The 20,357-nt window shown below is 40.1% G+C and overlaps 1 protein-coding gene across 7 annotated transcripts in view; it reads left to right on the forward strand.

The window, feature by feature from the left end:
* Positions 1 to 1,041: 1,041 nt before the first annotated feature.
* BBX (BBX high mobility group box domain containing) overlaps positions 1,042 to 20,357 on the forward strand; it is a 277,999-nt gene continuing 258,683 nt past the window's right edge. For 4 of the 7 annotated variants that reach the window (XM_030836707.2, XM_030836705.2, XM_060298038.1 and 1 more), the window contains exons 1-2: positions 1,042 to 1,177; positions 4,437 to 4,508. The gene's annotated coding sequence lies outside the window, so the exon portion shown is untranslated. Of the gene's footprint in view, positions 1,178 to 1,627; positions 1,710 to 2,257; positions 2,301 to 4,436; positions 4,509 to 20,357 lie in introns of those variants that run through there. The other 3 variants (XM_070045447.1, XM_030836711.3, XM_070045446.1) reach the window with 3 other exon arrangements.

Consider the following 20,357-nt stretch of genomic DNA (forward strand, 5'->3'; position numbering starts at 1 on the left):
TCAAGATTGTTTAGCAAGTTTAAGAGTTGGGTCTAGAATTTATTCCTCTTAGTTTCCAGCTATGTTTTTTTTCCCAGCAACCTGTTGACTTGTTTATATAGGACTGTCAAATATAATCTGTCAAAGACGCATCACAGAAAAAAAATTAGAAAGAAGAGCCCTTGGGTTCTCCATCTCCCAAAGTCAACCAACATGTGATGTTCACATATGATGTGAAATATGGAAAGTAAATATATATATAAAATGCAAAATATATATCTTGCATATATTGATTCAAAAGGCCTATTTTTAAGGAAAAGGGGCAATAGCCGATCTTCCATGACTTATTCTACTTTACAGCACTGTTTGTATGCCAACACAGGTGATCTGCAGTCCTCTGACCAGCTAAAAGTAGAGTGGCTATTTCAGCAAAATGTTTATCTTTGTTTCTGTGTATTGTTGTGTTGATTTTTCTCAATTTACCTACGAATGAAGCACTAACAACCTCAGTGCTTACAGTCCTAATAAACTTATCTTGCACTGTTTTGGCCTATGTGATAGTTAACCCATTGACAAAAGAAATCCAAGCTGATAAAAGCCTTTCCTGGCCACTTGTTAGCCAGGTCAGGCTGTAAAATCATAACACAATGCACGTCTCTTCCATGGGGCACCACAAGGCAACGATTAAAAAAAAAAGAAAGAAAAAAAAAACCCCTCACTTCCATATCCAGTGGAGTTGTAGTTTATTACTATAACCCTCCCAAGTCAAAAGGACACCAGTTTCAAGCCTTGCAACTTGGTGCAAACAGGGTTTTTCGCTCGCAACCCACTCTGCTGGGCCTCTCTACCTGTCCTCTCCTACTGTCTACAGGTCCCGAACATTAGAAAATAGAAAATGTGATGATCTTTGTGTGTCTCTGTAAAATGTGTGTATGTGTGCGTGTGTTTGGGTGTAACGGGCCTTCTGTTTGGCCGCGCGGCCTGTCCATCACGGAGCGGACCAATGGCAGGCTGCCTTATATAAAATGAGTGTTTTCAGTCTCTCCTGGCTGCATGTACTGTATGTGGAGCAGTGTACAGTGAAGCGGAGGCAGAGCGGCTCCGCGAGCTCCTCTCTCTCCACTTTCCCATAGAGAACCCCTGACTGGCCGCTGAGGGCGAGCCACACACACGCCCTCGCGCCCGGCGAGCCCGCGAGGTAAGCGCCCCCCCATCCCCAGCCCTTCCCGGGCGCTCTCCCCGCACTTTCTGTTTTCCTACTCACTTGAGAGCCGCCGGGCTGCAGCCCCAAGGACTCCGCGGCAGGAGCAGCGGCGGCGGCGGCTGTGGCGGCAGCCGGTAGGCTGGACTTGAGGAAGACGGAGGGAACCCCGCGCGTCCGGAGCCGCCGCCAGCCGGCCCGCTCCCCGGGCACTTTGCCCCTCCGCCAAAACTTTGGGTCGTGAGAGGTCGGGGGCGAGGGTCGCCGCGGCCGCGCCGGCGGCGAGCGGGGGGCGCGAAGGCAGTGCCCTGCGGGCGGGAGGCTGGGGGCCGGGCTGGGGAGTAGTAGGCCAGCCGGTGCCAGGCTGCGTTTGCAACCAGCACCTCTCGGCACACAGGCAGCGCCGCCCGAGAGGGGCACGGGAGCCGCGGCGCGGGCAGGAGCAGCCTGAGGAAAACAACAACAGAGCCCTCACGCCGGCGGGCGGCTCTTGGCCGCCTGGGGAGCCCCAAACTTCATCTCGGCGAAAGTACGTGGAGCCCAGCCTGGGCTCGGCTGCTGGGGAGGTGGGGCCTGGGGAGTCGGGGCAGGGGAGGAAGGTACAAGGAGCCAGCCCTCAGTGGATTTATCGAACGTTTCGTCTGCGTCGGTGACCGGGAACAGCAGCCCAGTTGCTCGTTCATCTGGAGAGTTGGGATTTGGGTGTTCCGGCCCCGGAGATTGGTGCCCTCTCACCCCCCCACCCCTAACCAAATGCGCGGCGAGTAGAGAAAGTGCTGTTTTAGTGCCAGAGTGGCTAGGAGGAAGAATAGGGGGAGAGGGGGAAGAGGGCGAGGGAGAAGGGGAGAGAGAAGAGGGAGGGAAAGCCGGCGGGGGCGGGGGGTGAGGGCAAGAGAGAGAGCGAGAGAAAACCGGAGAGGACGAGAGGGAGAGCGAACGAGAGAACGGGAGGGAAGAGAGGAGGGGGAAGAGGAGGAGGGAGGCTGTGTCAGGATTTTGCTTGAATGTGGGATTATGTTGTGTCAATAAGTTTAAGGTGGAGAGAGCGAAGCTGGCGGGGGGGGGGCGGTGGTGGAGGGGAGGAGGAAGGCCTTGGCTGTTTAAAGTCTTATTTCTGAAGGTAAGTGATGGCATTGCATGGTCGCGATGACAGAAAACTTGCAGATCCTTTATCCGGGGATGGGGTCGATGCCTCTAGAAAGAGCTCCCCAGCCCTCTTAAGCCACACTCGTGTTACCCTGTTATTTGCTGCGATCCGGGTCGCTAGTAAATTACAGAAATCAGACTCGAGGTTTCTTTTCCTCCTCCACCTCGTCTCGCTCGCTCACCCTCAGCAATTTATTATTATTTTTTTTTTTATTTTTTGGTCTTGTATGAAACTTAACGTAACTGAGACCAAACCCGAGTCCTGTAATTTACAAGGACCCTGAATCCAGGAATCTGGAACACGTTTATGTGTGAAATAATCCGCGATCATTTCAGCTAAATGAGGAAGGTAAAACGAAACGATGCAAAAAGCTAAGACACAACATGTACGACAGGGGTGGGGGGGAGAGGGAGAGACGGAGAGAGAAGCTATTTTTTGCTTTCCTTTCGGTAGAAAGGAAAATAAAGCGTGCATTCTCCTTCCCTCCTGGTGTGTAGGGTCCAGTCAATATTTTAACTGTTTGAGGACAAATTAGTCCAGGTGGATCTCGCCGAAAAGTTTCGCGAGGTGGGGTGGAGGTGGGGGGGTACGAAGGGGAAGGTGGGTGGAGGTGATGGGGGATGGGGACGGAGCGAGCTCTGCCTCTGCTGATGGTCATTGGCCTGGGGCTTTGAAACCATTGCCTGTCCTGCTAATGACACGTCCAGTTCTCCTCTCCCGGCCGCGGACGCCGGGCTGCCGGGCTGCCGGGGACCGGGGTACTTTCCCCGCGCGGGGAGGGGCGTTCTTCGCCATCTCCTGGGGTTGCCCACTCGCGACGTGGGGCCCCCACGCGCGCCTCTTCTGCGCGCCGCCGCCACCTCGGCTCGCGCGACTTTTGTAGCCAGCCCGCGGCGAGGGGGCGCAGGGGGTCCCCGGCGCGGACGTCTCCGCGCGGCCACCCCTCTCCCGGCCCCACGCGCGCCGCGCGGTCCAAGCCCGGAATGGCAGCGCCGGGCGGAGCGGCTGTGCCCCCCCGGGGGGCAGCGGAGGCAGCGGCGGTGGCGGCGGGATCTTCGCCGGGGCCCGCGGGAGGAGGAGGAGAGGGAGGAGAGGGAGGGAGGAGGAGGAGGAGGAGGAGGAGGAGGGGAAGGAGGAGGAAGAGGAGGAGAGGGAGGAGGTGTTTTCTGTCCAGACCGCCGCCAGTTCGAGCGGGCACGGGGACGGGGACACCCCACTCGTTGCTCCTCCGTTATGGAACGGTGTTTAGCAGACTTTTACGCCCGGAGTGTGGGCTTTGCACTTCATTTTTTTTTCTCCCCCCTCTTCCCCAAAGCAAGATGGACTCTATTCCCTTTCTCTTTCTCCCTCTGCCTCTGTCTTGTCAGCCTTAAAGATCGACATTTTGTACTAAGATGCAAACTTGATGGTGACCAGCAACAAAGCCGGGGTGGGATCCCTCGCTCCCTTCCTCCCTCTCCGTTTTCCAGCTCCCCCCACCCCGACCTCGAAGACCTGGTGGCCCTGCACTTGACGCCGGGGGCTCTGGTGAATGTGTTTCCCCGCTCGGTTCCGATCTCCAATCTCGGGATTGTGACCGGGGCCGGGCGTTGGGGCGACATTTGTGGCCGCCCAGGTCTGCAGGGCTGAGGGCTGCGCTACCTGGATCTGCTGGATTTGCTGCCGTCGCCCTGCTACCTCCTGCCGGCTCCTGGGCACGGGGAGGCTCGGACTGCCTATCGATTGCCATGATTTGGTTCCTGGTGCATTTGTCCTGGGGGCGGCGATCACTTGTGCAAGTTGATGAATGATCACGATGTGGGTTTTGGGTTTGCAGGATGGATCAGCTGCCTTGTACATACCGGGAGTAGGGGGCAAGTGTGCTGGAGACACCCTAGAATGCCAGCTGGGCTACCCTCCCCTCAGCCTCTGCCCTTTGAATACAGGGAGCTTCTTTGCCTTTATTGCCCCACAGTTCGAGCGTAGAGGTGGGGATGGTGAGAAGGAGGGGTTGGTGGGGAGCTGGACTCCTGGGTTTCGGGGTCCTTCCTTCACAGATGTTGCAGGAGTTGGGACTCAGTTGTAGAGCTCTACCACACTGATGATGTACCTTTATTTGATACTTTATAGGTCACTATCATATGACAAAGGCTTTGCTGCAGTTCATCTTCCTCCCTGTGTACTTTCCATTTGCCTTCCTGGGTAAGTATGCAAACTCTTCATACAGGGAAGCTGGATGGTATTAGTAATGACATAAGGGTTCTTACTGTACACATAAGAAGATGCCTTATTGGGTTTGCAGCATCCCAGAAACTTGTCTTGCTAAGTTTCCCATAGCAGAAGTCAATTTATGATTTCTAGTATTTACAATTCAGCTATAGTTATTATTATTTTAAGATAGTTGAAATGTGCATTTCACATTTTCCTGCAAGTGTCATTTGAAAACTTATCTTTTTTAATTGATAATAAAATTTTACGTAGAGTTGAAGGCCTAGGAAATTTAATGCTAGATAATATTGTAGAAAGATTGTAGCTTGTGAGTAGAGAGAATTATTAAAAACCCAAGGAGTCATTGCTCAGAAGACCTCTCTAAATTACAGTGACTGACATTTGCTTACTCTTTCCTGGGCTCTCTTTCTTAGGGAACTTGTGCTGTTTGTGACAGTTGCCTTTTTAGTGGGGGGAGGGTGGACTGGGCAATATAGTAAATTTAGCATTTAGTGTACCAGCTTGATTCAAAAGGCAAATAACTGTCCTAATTGATAGTAATTTTTGTCAAAATTTATATATTTGGAGAAATTGAGTGCATTTTAACAGTCTGTATATATAATAAATAGCAACTTTGAAATCTGACACTAAGTGCCTTTTTCAGATATATGCCTCCCAAATGGAAAAGTTGGTGAAATAACATGTGGGACAGTAAGTGCCTTAAAAGTGTGGTTGTGAGAAGTAACCCTCTGGGTGAAAACTGAGGGTTTAACATTTGAAAGCCGCATGGTGAGCCCAAACTTGCAGAAAACCAATGTGTAATTTTGCCCCTCCATTGTCAGAAACACCTCAGGTACTTTAAGTTGCTGATACGTTAAGAAAACTGGTTGTACGAAATCGTGTAAATCAGCTTTGGTGCTTTGTAATATTACCATAATGAAGACAGACTGTATTTTGTGAATGAAAATGGACTTGAATTCAGTTTTCCATAAAAGAAAAAGCAAAGGGACCTTATTTTGTTTCCTGGCTTGCTGGCATATTGTGTATGTTACTAAAAGATTGTCTTAGTATTGAGAGGAATTGAGTTTTGAAGACCAGGCCTTTCTGGTAGTTTCTGTATGGTAGCAAAATGTACTTTGACATTGTTGAGAACCTTAGATGATATATAATAGAAGTTCTGTGTCCAGCATTTTTTAATGGAATGTAAAATATCGTGTTATTTCAGATAGAAGAGCCTCCTAATATGTCACATGCATAACAGGCCAATTGGAGTGGTCAGAATGAGATGGGTCTGTAAGATGAATTTAATACACACCAAAATATGTGGATTTCAGCGTATTTTTTTTTTAAAAGCTTCTTTGCAAGAGAAGTTTTTCATTTTTGAACATATGGCAAGAGTATTCAAAATGCATTCCTGATTACTGAAGAACACCACATTTATACATGTGAGGCACGTTATTTTGTTCACTGGAGCAAACTTTTAATGCTAGTTCTTTTGCCGTCGAAATATATTTGACCAATTCAAAATTTAAAATGGGAATAGGTAATTTCCAGAATAAAAGCGATCTGATGAGCTCTTGCATTTCTTTGAGATATCAAATAACTGCTTCATTAAAACAATGTTTTCAAGAAAAGTCTTGGTCTTTGAAATCAGAGTAGTTTTTATAGTATAAAATTTGAAGTAGTGATTTTAAAAGTCACGCCGACAATGAATTACAAGTTATTTGCATCTAAAATGTATTTATTGGATTTGAGGCTTAATTTTCAAAATAAGATTTTAGATAAAGGTTTTGCTTCTACATTGCCAAGAGTTTTCAAACTTCTCATTTTATTATTCTGCATATCTCTATTAAGTTCTGAAGCTGAAGTCTTAATTTGCATTTCACATTTAAAGCTAGCTATTGAAAAGGGGGTTCATCTATGTTGTTTCTTAGTGGTACGTCTTTGGAGGTACTGTGGCGGTTTTAGGTAGAATCTTCCCCTAGGGACTAAGATACTAACACATTTTGAAATTTTGACACCTTTCTTTTTTTTATATCCACCTTGATCTTTATATCCAAATTTTTTTTAAAAAGTTCCGGGTTTAGGAGTTTGTGAGGTAGCTCTGCTTTTAATGTATATATAGCTCTGCTGTACAACTTGAAAAGTGTATACTGTCTTTGACCTTACAGACCTGATCTTTATACTTCATCCATTGGAACAGATTTGTTTAGACATTGAATTTATAACATAGCTTTGAGTGAAAGCTAGGATGAACATATAATTATAGTTTGCTTGTGCTGTAAGTAACTATGTAATTGATAATGTTTTTTGTATATAGTTAAAGAAGGAACAACAGCCTTAAAATGTGGCACAACTCATGAAAATCTAATTCAGCAGCTAAAGTATTTATACAGCCATATTTTTCAGTAAAATTACAAACATAATTTTTAATTATTAATCATCAGCCAGTATACTTAATGTTTACGTTTTCCTACATTTCATAAAGAGCATGGGTAAAGCAAGGGCCATAGTTTTAATGGGATCTTACCATGAATATCAATTACTTTAATATTAGAAATCTTTAATAGAAGTAATAAAGACTTCACAGTTCCACCCTATTAAAAGAACTTTTTGAATATAGCCTCATTATAGATGTGCCTGTTTTTGCTGTACTAACAGAAATCCCTGAAATTATTAGTCTCTTGCAAGAGTGCAGAAATGTTTAAGATTGTGTTTTTAAATGTTCTGAATTACTAAATATAGGCAGTTGATTTTGGCATATTGCATCACCACCAGTGTGGCATACCTATATTTTAAAATTTAAATTTAAGCAAGTATTTATCTTAAGAAGAAGACACTTTTCTTGAACTCGTAGTTTGAAATCCACCTTGTTTTTCAACATTTCACTACCAAGGGCACCTTTTAAAATAGGTCTGAGTGGTATCTCTCCTGTATTTTTAGTCAGCTTCCTTCCTCTCACTATGAAATGAAAACAAACCCAAATTATAAAAACATTGTAATTTCACTGCCTCACTTTTAAAAAAATTAATTATTTTATTTATTTTTGGCTGTGGTGGGTCTTCACATGCGGGCTTTCTCTAGTTGCGGCGAGTGGGGGCTGCTCTTTGTTGCGATGCACGGGCTTCTCATTGCCACGTCTTCTCTTGTTGCGGAGCGAGGGCTGTAGGTGCATGGGCTTCAGTAGTTGTGGCTCTCAAGCTCTAGAGCACAGGCTCAGTAGTTGTGGCTCTCGAGCTCTAGATCACAGGCTCAAGTAGTTGTGGCGTGCGGGCTTAGTTGCTCTGCAGCATGTGGGATCTTCCCGGATCAGGGCTCGAACCCATGTCCCCTGCATTGGCAGGCGGGTTCTTAACCACTGCACCATCAGGGAAGTCCCACTGCTTCATTTTTATCATGTGCCCCAAGTAAATTGGATGCAGAGGGTCCTCAGCTACCCTTTGAGAAACACTGCTCCAAAGGTGGTAAGGACTAAGGTTAATGACTGAATGGACATTTTTCCAGCTTGAAGATTCTGTGACTGTAATTCCATCAGTGGGTTTGTACTACCTCAGGGGCAGTCATCACATACTGTGTCGGATTGTAGAGATTTCTGTATTTTAAGTCATACCTGAGGAAAGCACTTTTTGAGTTCAGCTTCACTCAACATTCATATGTGTTCATATTATCCCTTAGAAGGCAATTATAGTTTCTTAAAATGCCAGGACATCATTTTATAACTGTAAAGATATACCCAGAAAATCCTCATGTCTTAATGGGGATTGTTTTCTTTCCTTTTTTTTTTCTTTCAAAGAAAAAGATAAAGTGAAAATTGAAATAAGTACCAGTTACACAACGGAAATTCAAAAGAAGACAAGCCAGTAAAGAATTCTATCTAATAGTATATATAAATAGAAAATGAAAGACTAAGGGAATGAAAGACTTAAAGGATTAAATATAGACCATGAAGCATTGGCACACCTTCCAAAATATAAACTTAATAAGTTAATATATGTGAGTCAGATCCAGGATCTAGATAGTAAAATAACTTCAGATAGTGAGGAGGTTGTGTAAAATACGAAGTAAAAATGATTAAGAATGAATTGGATTTTATGAAATCTTAGAAAAGTGAAAAATATTGTAAAATATTGATTAAATAATTAAACCAATAGTTAAATATAGCCCTTGGGTGAAAAGATCAGGGAATAAAACAGAAAATCCTGGATTGGAATAACTGAGATCCTGAAAAGGACATAGAAGTTTGGATATTGTGTAAAGGGAATAATTTTAAAAAAGGTTGATAACTTATTTCAAAGGACAAATGAGAATGAGGATAAAAGTTGTTTAAAGCAGCTGTATTTCTCAAATGTTTTTGAGATCTATGGTGAGAAATACCTTTTATATTCCAATCCACATAAAAAAACCTGGAACGAAAGTTTCCTGAAACAGTACTAAGAGCAGTGCTCTAATGTTTTCTGTTCCTATCTAATCTTTATAAATCTAATCTGTTCCAAACAATTTTATTAAAAAAAAACACAGGGTGTCATTCACTAAATTTGTTTTATGACTTACAATTTAAAAAACACCAGTTTTGCTTGCAAAATATGGAATTTCCCAGGCCCCATCCTCATATTCTGATTCAGTGTGTCTGGGATAGGGCCCAGGAATATGCATTTTAACGGTACTGCAGTGATTATGAAGCAGGTATGAAGTCCTCTGACATATTTTGAGGAACTCTGGTATTAGGGACTGATGGCTAAAGATTGAAAAAGATTGAATGGAGTCACATACTTGAATGTGGGCTTAGAGTTCATTTACTGCTGAGGTCCCTTCCAGAGCCTCAAGATTCTATGGCTGTATTTCAGTCAGCATGTTTACAATACTCAGAGGGCCCTCATCGCACTCTGTAGATGTCCCATAGTAGCAGGTATAGTACAGAGAGCAGAGGCTTCGCAGCCAAAGAGCCCTGGGTTTCACTTTTGCTGCCTCTCTAGCTTATAAGCTGAGGGACTTTGGGCATGTCACTTCAGAATGAACTTCCATTATCATATGTGCAAAAGGGCATCTTAATGTTTACCATGCAGCAGAATGAGAATGACATAAGACAATAATGTCTGTAATGACCCTTATCCACAGTCAGCGCTCAATAATATATGATTTATAGTTATTCAGTACATCTCATCTCACCCCAACTCCCACTAAGTTTGAAATTTCACAAGGCTGTGCCTTTTAATTTTTGTTTCCTCCAAAGTAGTTTTCAACTCTGATATCATGAAACACTGGTGCATTTTTAACTGGATATGAGGTGCTGGACAAACAAGTTGTTACTGAAGGAAATAATAAGAATAACCAGGAGGAAAAAAAGAAAAAAACAACTGAGGCATGCCACATTTAAGTACAGTGCTCCTTCAAGTGCTCCTCCCACCTCTTTAAAAAGACATAGCACAGGACAGTACACAGTTCAGAGTGGTTAGTTGACAGCACTGGACATTCCCTCTGGTGACTTTGATACATCTTGGAATGTCTTAGAGCATCAATTCTCTTTTCTACCAAGACACATGCGACTAATGTTTACGCATGGGACACTATGATTTCCCTGGTTATAGACATAGGTAAATTATGCAGGTTTTTTTTTTTAAGATTTATTAATTTATTTAATTAATTTTATTTTTGGCTGCCTCGGGTCTTAGTTGTGGTAGTCGGGATCTTCACTGAGGCATGAGGGATCTTTTGTTGAGGCACGCGGGCTTCTCTCTAGTTGTGGCTTGCAGGTTTTCTCTTCTCTAGTTGTGGCTTGCAGGCTCCAGGGCGTGTGGGCTCTGTAATTTGCGGCATGCAGGCTCTCTAGTTGAGGCGCGCTAGTTCAGTAGTTGCGGCACTTGGGCTTAATTGCTCTGCGTCATGTGGGATCTTAGTTCCCTGACCAGGGATTGAACCCGCATCCCGCCTTGGAAGGCGCATTCTTTACCATTGGACCACCAGGGAAGTTCCATGCAGTCGGTTTTATAGGTAGTTCACAGTGTGATAAAGCCACTTCTTTCCCTAACAAGAAAGTATATCATTACAAGCAAGAGTGATGTTATTATGATGAAAACCTTAAATACACCCATATATGCACATGTAAAATCCTTTATAAACTGTGGTACCTTAACTTTTCATAACTAATTACTTGGGGGCACTCCTCACAACCAATTAAAACTTACCTTCGTGTCAAGCCATGAAGATTGAGAAGCATTATATCCGAAGTGCGTAACAAATTACATTGTGCAAAATGACACTTAAATAAAAAAGTGGGACATACTAAGGAGAAGATGAATGGGAAATACTCCAAATCCCTGAAATCTTGAACAATGTGAAAATCAAAGGCCAGGGGAAATGCAACCTGTGGTTAAGTGCAAAGGAAGTGCAAAAGACTGCAAGTACCAGGGTTCTCAAACTTGAATACTCACTGCTTCTAACATAGACATTTTTAAGTAGTCTCAATGTTCATTTACTTTATTTGAATAAATTAAAATTAAATAACTTTGTTTTTTATAACTTTCTTTAAAAAATTAATTAAGTAGTTAATTAATTTTTTTGGCCACACTGTGCGGTTTGCAGGATCTTAGTTCCTCAGCCAGGGATTGAACCCAGGCCCTTGGCAATGAGAGCGTGGAGTCCTAACCACTGGACCACCAGGGAATTCCCTGTATTTCCTAACTTGTAAGGATAGATTTGCCAGGAACATCTTCCTACTTGGCTAAATTTTAATTTGCCATACTTTTTCATCTCTAATAAATAAATAAACAGTCTTTGTATCTTGATCTGTAGTGGTATTGGATATACATTCACAATCCTCTATCTAAAAAAATCTCTGAAAAACTAAAAAGTTTTTGTTCCTCCAAAAGTTTGACATCAAAACTCACTTGGTGGCAAAACCTGACCCAGAGTGTCATGGACCTGTTTAAAATAGTTTTTAAAGCCCACTTAGAATATTCACATATTTTGCTGTAGAAGTAGTAAGTAGTATGGTTGATTATGAGGCCCTATCCTAGATTGGACTAGGAATGTTACATAAAATATACTATATGCTCCATCTGACCTTTTTAAAGCCCACAAAAATCTGAAGCATTGGACCTTAGGGTTTCCTATAAGGGATTGTGATCCTATTGTATTAACTTCCTTAGTCCACAGCGTGAAATTATCTGGTATTCCTACCCATTTTACTCAATGAAAATCCTTTTGCTAATTTTGATAAGGAAAGCTTAAACACACATACACACACTAGTTGAACCTCGTCTATCCATTTTGACATTGTGATTCTTTTTTGGTTGTTGTAATTTTTAGTTTTGTAAAGCAAACACAAACACACTGATAGCAGTAACGTTTGAAATTTCTACCATGTTGAACATTTCTCATAATGGTCAGCAAAACTTAGGTTACTTTCATTATGTTTTACTCTTAGGAGAAGTTTCATGAAGGGGTTATATTTCCTTTATTACTTTGCTACTTGCATGTTTCTTTCCTTCTATCAGAAAAGTAAAAATAGAAAATGTTTTCTGCAAATTTGGTCTCCTCTCAGGTGAGAATGTCTCTGGGTTTTATTGTTTTGTATAGGTTCTAGGTATCTTTATTTTCAATAAATAACTGTGAAATGCTGAGTCAAGATCTTTCATCTGTACTTCTAATTTCCTATAAAAACCACTATAAAAATTGAAAAGTATGATGTGAGGAAGAGTCTATATGACACCCTAGGAATAAAGTAATAGCTGTGTCTGAACTATTGTTATGGTAAGACTTAAATCAGTCTTCATTTGGTAGATTAAAACTGTTAATGGCTAAAGAAAGTTTTCTGTCTTTTATTGTTTGTTGATTTGACTACATCCTTTGGTGTAGGAAAGCTACAGATTGAGTGATTCAGAGGGAGTCTTATTAGCAGTGCTGATTCTTTTAATAATAAAGAATGCTGACTTGTTTTCCAGCTTTTGGTGCACCTCTCAAAACTCACCCAAGGGTAGAGTTCTCATTGACTGCAAAGGGAATGTGGTGGAGCATGTAACAAAATGAGAAAATAATTCTCTACACCCAGCTGTCAAACTCTGATTATACTTTAAGTTACTGAAGTTACCATTTTCTTCATTCTCTCGCATTCTTCCTTCCCTCTCCTCCCTCCCCTCCCCCTTTATCTCTCTGTCCTGTTTCTCTCAGGTGATTATTATATTCACTAATGTGCATCCGGGATACTGCCTAGAAATGTCTGAGAATGGGATGTGGGGTTGAACTTTTTTTTAATTTACCATTATTTGATTTTAAAGATTTGTTTGTAGTTTTTGAGTCCTTTTAGTATTCATCCCTACGTATTATCATAAAGTTGTTGATATATGAATTGGAGACTTACACAGTCTCTACGTATGTGTCAGTTAGGAAGGGATCATGTGGAGCCTTTCGCAGGGCTCTGTGAAGTAAAGGCACCTGTTGTTTTTATGAAGTAAGTTCCTTATCCAATCATTTTTGTTTTTTAAGGTGATAGTGTGATTACATGGTTTCAATTATATTTAAGGGAAAATTGAAAGCAGTTTTTAGAAGAGTTGCCCAAATAGTATTTCTCTTTGGGAGGAAGGGAGAAAGATAATTTGCAGTCAGATGCTCTGCCACTGAGCTGTACCCCTCGGGAGAAAGATATTTGGACTGAGGGCTGCCTTGTGAAGTATCAATACAAGTTTTATTTTTACTACTTTGTTTATTTTTCACAACAACTTTCTGAGGAGAGGTGACCCTGTTTTAATGAGGAGGAAACTAAGTCTTAGGTTAAGTAGTTTGTCTGAGGTCACACAGCTAGCAAGTGGCTGTGCCAGGCTTAGAATGCCTGTCTGCAGTGCCACTGTCTCCTGGGCTTGTTTTGTATTTACCTGCCTTGAGGACCACATTCCAAAAGGTTAGAAATGAAAGTTTTGAGGCAACTTTTAGCCAAGAATTCCCTCCAATTTTTCTTTCTCCCAAAAGAGAAATCGTCTTCATTTTGAAGTGATAGGGCTTGGAACACTGTTCTCTATCAGTCTTAAGAGAGGTAGATGAGAAAGTCTCTGAGCTGGGGCCAGCTGTCAGTTTTCATCTGTGAGGTCACAGTCAAAGACAAAACCGACTTCAAACTTAGTTTATAAACTGATATTTAGTGAACTTTCTTTCTGTTTGGTATATCTAGTACAGAAATGTCTAATAACAGTTACTGGTTTCACTACTTATTAATTCCTTTGGTATGTCAGTAGCAATCATCATTCATCATGAGGAGTTTTTCTCACTGAATATTCTATATGTTTTTACTCTGGTACTTTTAAGTACTTAATCTGAATATATTTTACAAAAGGAATTTAACAGTTTAACATGGATAGTGTTATAAAATAGTTTTCTGGCATTTGCTTTGAAAAGAAATTCAGTATTTGTGGAAAAAATTAATAAGCAGATTCATAGACTTCATTTCAGAGTGTCTTAATGAGCAAACATGGATTAGAGGGTTAATCAGAAGTTACCAGTTTTCAAAATGGTCTATGGGTACTTTTGATTTATTTTACCTAAGAAACTTATTTCTGCTATGATAAGTAGAAAAGATTTTATAAATTACACATTTCTATACAAGTAGCAAATCATTTAAAAAAATACAAAGTAACCCATTGCTTTTTTTGTACTGAGCCCTATTCATGTGAAATTAAGTTCTCTTTTCTTTGCAAATTCAGCAAAGTCAGAGCCTGATTCAGATATAGAAGATACAAAGTTTGTTCTTTTTAAATGGCTTTTCTTTTTCCCTGATCCATGAAACATAGAAATAGGGTATTTTTCTATTTTGGCAAAGTAGCTTTTGTGGATGATAATCTTACGAAGAGTGCTCTTGCATGGTTCTAGCTGCATGATGCTTTGCCCGGGGTGTGTCAGGCTCTCCATTTCTTGTCTTTCATCCCCCCACAATAAACCACTTCCATACTGTTCTCATTCAGGTAGGCTGGTAAACTGAGTACGTTTTATGGCATCTGACACTTTTCTTTTGACTTGCTTTCTTGGGTCATGTTCAAAGACCATTTTGCATGTTAAATAATTTGGTCAAGTGTAGGTGAGATTCAGGTAGCAAAAACTACTACTGATTTAATTCACTGGTACTTACAGTGTATTGATGCTGATTTAAACTTTGAGAATATAAAAGGTAAGTATAGAACAACCCTTATCCTCAAAGTAAGTGTCTTCTACTGGCTGGAAAAGTTCAGTAGATGTAAATATACATAATATAAATTATTCTGTGCTAATTGTTCTAACAGATATGGCCTAAAATAATACTGAGTAAAAACCACTAAAACACTGGCTAATTCCAACGTAGGAGCTGACATTGAAATACAGCAGGGGTTTCTTCCTGTGGCACTGTATTTGTCCTAATTGTCATTAGGGTTGTAAACTAGTTTGGCCCAAGCACTGGAGTGGATTTTAAAAATTAGACTTTTAACCCTGATTTGGCTTTTATTTACTTATTAGTACATTCTTTTTGCTTTTAGTCTATTTCAAAAGCCAGTGAATTTTTTTTTTTTTTTTGGATGAAGTTTTCAATTTATGTTGTTATGTTTCATTCAAGAGTTTTGGACTTTGTTTTTATTTATTTTTACTTTTTTGTTTATTGCTATTAATGTCACAATCTGTAATGACAACACTTTTGAAGTAAAGGGTAGGGTTTGAGGATTCCACGTACTGTATACCAAGTCATGTTAAAAGTATAGTAAACAGAATAAGTTTGAACTGTGTTCACATTCCAATAAAAATATAAACTACTACAGCTAACACTTATTCTTACTTAGATAAATTATACTGGTTAGAAATATATATATTAATAAGATCTCAAGCCCAGTTATTAAACACACGTGAGATTCTGAAGAGGTAAAAATGTACTTTTCTATCCATGAGAGATTATAGATTAAAAATTATGCCCAGTGCTTCCATCAAGCAATTTTCAGGTTTTCCAGGATGTTTTCAACCTGTATTTACGCTGTGGTTTCTCTCATGGCTTAGTAAGCCATGACCTGGAGGGCACACATGAGTTTGGTCTTCTTTCTCTTTTATGTTTAGTAATCTGGGTTCTGGTCTTTGGATTTCCCTTTGACTTGATCAGACCTTCAGTATCGCGTTTTAAAATCATGACTTTTATGTTTATTACACCTCAGAATGTATGCATTTTCACCCGGTTTTATTTATGGCTCCCTTTTGACTGGTCATTTCTGGACATCAACACAGTTTAGATTAAAACCTTGTTTGTAAACTGCTCAGTGTTCCAGATGCCAACCCTGGGTACTTTAATAACAAGCAAATACATTCATAAGTGAAATCATAAGGAAGAAACTGATCTGGGAAAATATTTCTTCATAAGCTCACAACATTGATAATGACCCTAATGTTTACATTAAAGAAGCAAAGAGGAACGGAGACACACAGAAGAGTGGTTTGTTAGTCTTTCTTCCGTTCTCTGTCATGGGGCTGTTTGGCATCGTGGAAGTACAGTTATTCGGACCTTATTTACTAGTCCTCATGGTAATAATGAATTTTTTAAATAAATTTTGTATATGGGTATGCATTCTTGTCTCATTTGGTGCTATACATTCTTTGTTGTCCCAGACAACATGTTCAGATATGTTGTAAGGCCCAGGGTTTTAAAAAGTTTTAATGATTTTCTACATACAGCCTCTGCATACATTTAAATCCATACAAAAGCCTTCTGTAGCTTGAAAGGTCTTGGGAGTGGGTCTTGAGGAATGGGCGTAGAGTTATACGTCTGAGGATCTGGTCTCACACACAGAGTGGTGAGTTTACTACATAAGGAACTGTGATCATGAATCAGTGGTGGATTTTATTTCTTTAATATTTTTTAAGGTAACTATATCATTCCTGACATATATTTCAAATACAGCTAGATGATCATGAAGTCTAATATATAGGTCTTAAGTATTAGGGTGATTGGTACTTTTCATCGTTAAAGATGTTTTCCTGAAAAGTTTTGACTTACTTAGTTTTTCAAAATTAACTATGTATTCTTATTGACAAACTATAATTTCAGAACATTTCATATGTATTTATAATTGATCTTCAATTAGCAGTGGTTACTTGAAGCTTTACCATTGCCAGGTCCTAATAGTAATCAGTGATCTGTAAAGTTACACAGAGGAGAGCTGCTTAAAGGGATACAGTACTGATCATTATAAAGGAGAGCAATCTTTGGTAAAGCAAATGACTGGCCTCTATTATATCTGTTTGGTAATTCTGGGTTCCATATATTCAGTTATATAGCATGTGTTTATTGACTATCCATTATGTGTAAAGCTGGATTAGGAATTCTGGGGCTTGCAGAATAAAATGGTAATAGCTTTGGCTTCAGGTTGTTTCTAGTATCGTAATGACATACACATACCAAATGTGGAATAGAAAATAAAGATGCTATAATATCCATGGGACACAGGGATGATGAGGATATTGTTGTTAGGAGATAATTAGGGAGGGAAATTGGGATGGACGTGAACTTTGGTTGTTTAGCTTAATGTTTAGGCATCCTTGCCAGAATGCTTACTTGGGTCTGTCAGAGAAAAATGAACCAGGCTATTGGAAAGCCCAGGCTAACCCCATCTTGGCCAAACAGTTCCCTGCAGTTGTGTCATCATCCAAGCCAATGGTCTCCAGACTTTTTAAGTGCTATTCCCTTCAGTAAAAGAATTGGAGCATATATCTTCAATATCTGTACATTTATTTATAACTTACGTATACTGGGCTGTTAATATATTATTTAATGTAATAAAATATAAATGCTTAGAAATAAAAAATAAATTGAATGTAAAGAAAAATTATATTATTTCCTTCTTACCTACTCCAGTGGGCTAAGTCTTACTCATGTTTTGGGGCTCAGGAACTCCATTTTGGAGACCATAGGTCAAAATTGGGCAGTGTCACACCAAATTTCCATAAATTCCATGAGCTCAAAGACTTTGTTTTGCTTACTGCCGTATCCTCAGCAGCTAGATCATGGTAGGAGTGCAGTGGATACTGTTGAATGAATAGGCAGAATTAGGCTAATTTGTAGGGATGAGGACAGAGTCTAGCTCAGCATGAGGGATCTGATAAGAATGGAGATAATTTTTGTTTGTTGCTGTATCTCCCATACCTGTAAAAGTGTAGGGACTCAAAAAATATTAGTTGACTGAGTTAAGGGGGTGGACAGTGTGTAGCTCAGCATGAGGTATCTGCCAGAGGCCGTAGATGGGCATGAAAAGGTAAATTCCAGGAGGTCCCCTAGAGCAGGACAGTATATGGAGATAGACTGGCTATCAGTAGGCAGAAAAATACAGCCAATGGGGGGAGGGGGTCACAGTGTTAGTAAGAACATCTCAGAGGAATGACTTTGGTAGCCTCAGATCTTAAAAACTGTGACCCTCTTAAGCAGTAAGATCTGGATTTTACTTATCTTTGTACCCACAGTTCGTAGAACAGCATAGTAGGTGTCTGATTCATTTATGTTGAATTGCTCTGTTTTATACTATGTACTAGATATAGGAGATTCTGCAAGGTACAGGAATGGATTAGTGTAAAGATCAGAGGCCTGTAAATGAATCCTGCCCTGATTGAAGCAAAGCCAACGATTCTGGGATTACCTCATACGCAGACATGGTTTTAAGCCTTGGCAGTATTGCCTGCACAGAGGTGCTCTGGTGACCACAACTGCCAAATCATATTTAGCTGTTTATTTAAATGTCATTATTAACATACTTCTATCGACACATTATCAATGAAGAAAATGGGGTTTGTGATAGAATTATTTTTTATAAGCTATCATCCTATACCTTCTTCCCTCATCACTAATGCTGGCATATGTCATGGATCACCCTCATGTATACTATTTCAATTAGGACTGAATTTATTTACAAATAAATAAAACAAGGTAGTTAGTATTTTTACTCCTATTTTTGGAATTTTCTTATTCAGACTTCCTCTTTAAAAGGTGCTAAAAATTCTAGTTTTGTGATCGTAAAATAAACCTGTCATGCATTTTATTGAGTGTTGTCAGAGTTGGGGGGAACAAACATTTCCCCTGAGAAGCAGCTATGGCATTAGCTCTCTCCTTTAGAAGCTGGCCAGACGAAGGCATCCTTCTTTGGCTCTGACACACCAGTCAAAACAGGTACCCCTTTACCCCCTCTGCAGTTCAATCTCATTTAGGGCATGTTTATTTAAAGCAGTTTCACATCTGCACAATTAATAAATTACTGTGCTCTAATTTGCATTTCTGATGTCTTGTAGTAAGCACAGCGAGTTTCCCTTTGCCCTTACAAAAACAATTTAGTCTGCCCAAGCTTCCTAGAGCTGAATAAAAATTTTCTCTGAGAGCCCTCCAGCATCTTTAGCATAGTCTCCAAATAAAGACTTAAACTGTTAAAACTTCTTTGCTCTCATCCTTTTGGTCATTAGTCATCAAGTCTTTCTTTATTGTAAGTTTGTCACCCTTAAAGGCACAAGAGTATTATATGTTACACTTGTTATTGCAATCTAGAGTTTACACTGTGATTTCAGTGACATCTTATTTGCTCTTTATGCTGTGAAGTAGATAGGAGGGTATCATTAGTCCCATTTTTGCAGATGAGGAAACAGGTTCAACGTTGTCAAGTGGCTGGACCCGAGTTACTGAGTTTGCAGTAGCTCCCCTGAGACAAAAAACCCTGTATTCTGACCATTCCTCTAGAGAACTGCCATGGTGAAGAGCAGAATTTATCTTATTTAAACTATGATTTTTTTTTTCTGTTTTTACTTTCAACCTGATAACTTATTGTAAATACCTGGAACGACAGTGGCATAGACAATATGGTTGTTTAATTGTCAGTGTCCTGTGGGCTATAAGATATCAGTGGAATGGGCCGTAAATTTCTGGTGTATTTAAATCTATTTGTATATTTAAATAAGTGTTCTCAGATCATGTGGAATGATTGTCCATTTGACTTAACTTTTTTACAGCTTGTGGTGGAAAATTAAATGCATAGCAACCACACACGGACAAAGAATGTGCTTTGAAGTGTATATTAGGATTCTTAAGTGAGATTTGGATTATGTGTTGGGGCCATTTTTTTTTTCCTGTGAGACATATTTCTGAAACTGTAATGAAAATTAATTGGAAAATATGAATTGATATCTGAATATCTAAGCTACACCCATTTCTAGGACATATATTATAATGTGATATCAACTGGTGTTTTCAAAGAAGTGATGGGAAGTGCTAAAGTTTTTTTCTTTGTAAATTTAAAAGGCATTTTAACTTGGCACTCTGTAGAAAAGGAACGTTTCACAGGCCAGTTAGAGAATTCAATATGGCACTGCTGCCAACTTTACAAGAGAAGACATTTATATCCAAAAATAACGACAGGATCAATTATTCAACTCATATTTTACATAGTAGAAAAGTTTTATTTGTTAGGATCTTATCTCAAAGTTCCCTAAGAGTAAAGAGGCCTACTTAATTATTGTACTGTGGGAGAATGATAAAAGGTTGATTGCATTCGATCTCCCAAACCTTTTCTTTTTATTTAATAGATTTAAGGTCTGACACAAAAGAAATTTATTTAAAATATTTATTTCTACAGATTCCTTTTGTTTCAATTTAATTTTCATAATTTGATTTTGCATATTTATACCAACTCTGGGACACGGTGTAGTATTAATGGATAAAGAAGTTTGTTGAAGAATCACAGTTTGAAGAAAAGCCAGAGCCTGTGTTTATTGAAGAAAGCGTATAAAGATGGAAGGGGTTAGAAACTGTGAACGTTACTTTGGCTTTTCATTTAAAATGAGGTATGAAAATAAAAATCATGAGGATAATTAGGTAGA

This window comes from Globicephala melas, chromosome 4 (assembly GCF_963455315.2).
Source record: "Globicephala melas chromosome 4, mGloMel1.2, whole genome shotgun sequence".
In the NCBI taxonomy this organism is placed as follows: domain Eukaryota; kingdom Metazoa; phylum Chordata; class Mammalia; order Artiodactyla; family Delphinidae; genus Globicephala; species Globicephala melas.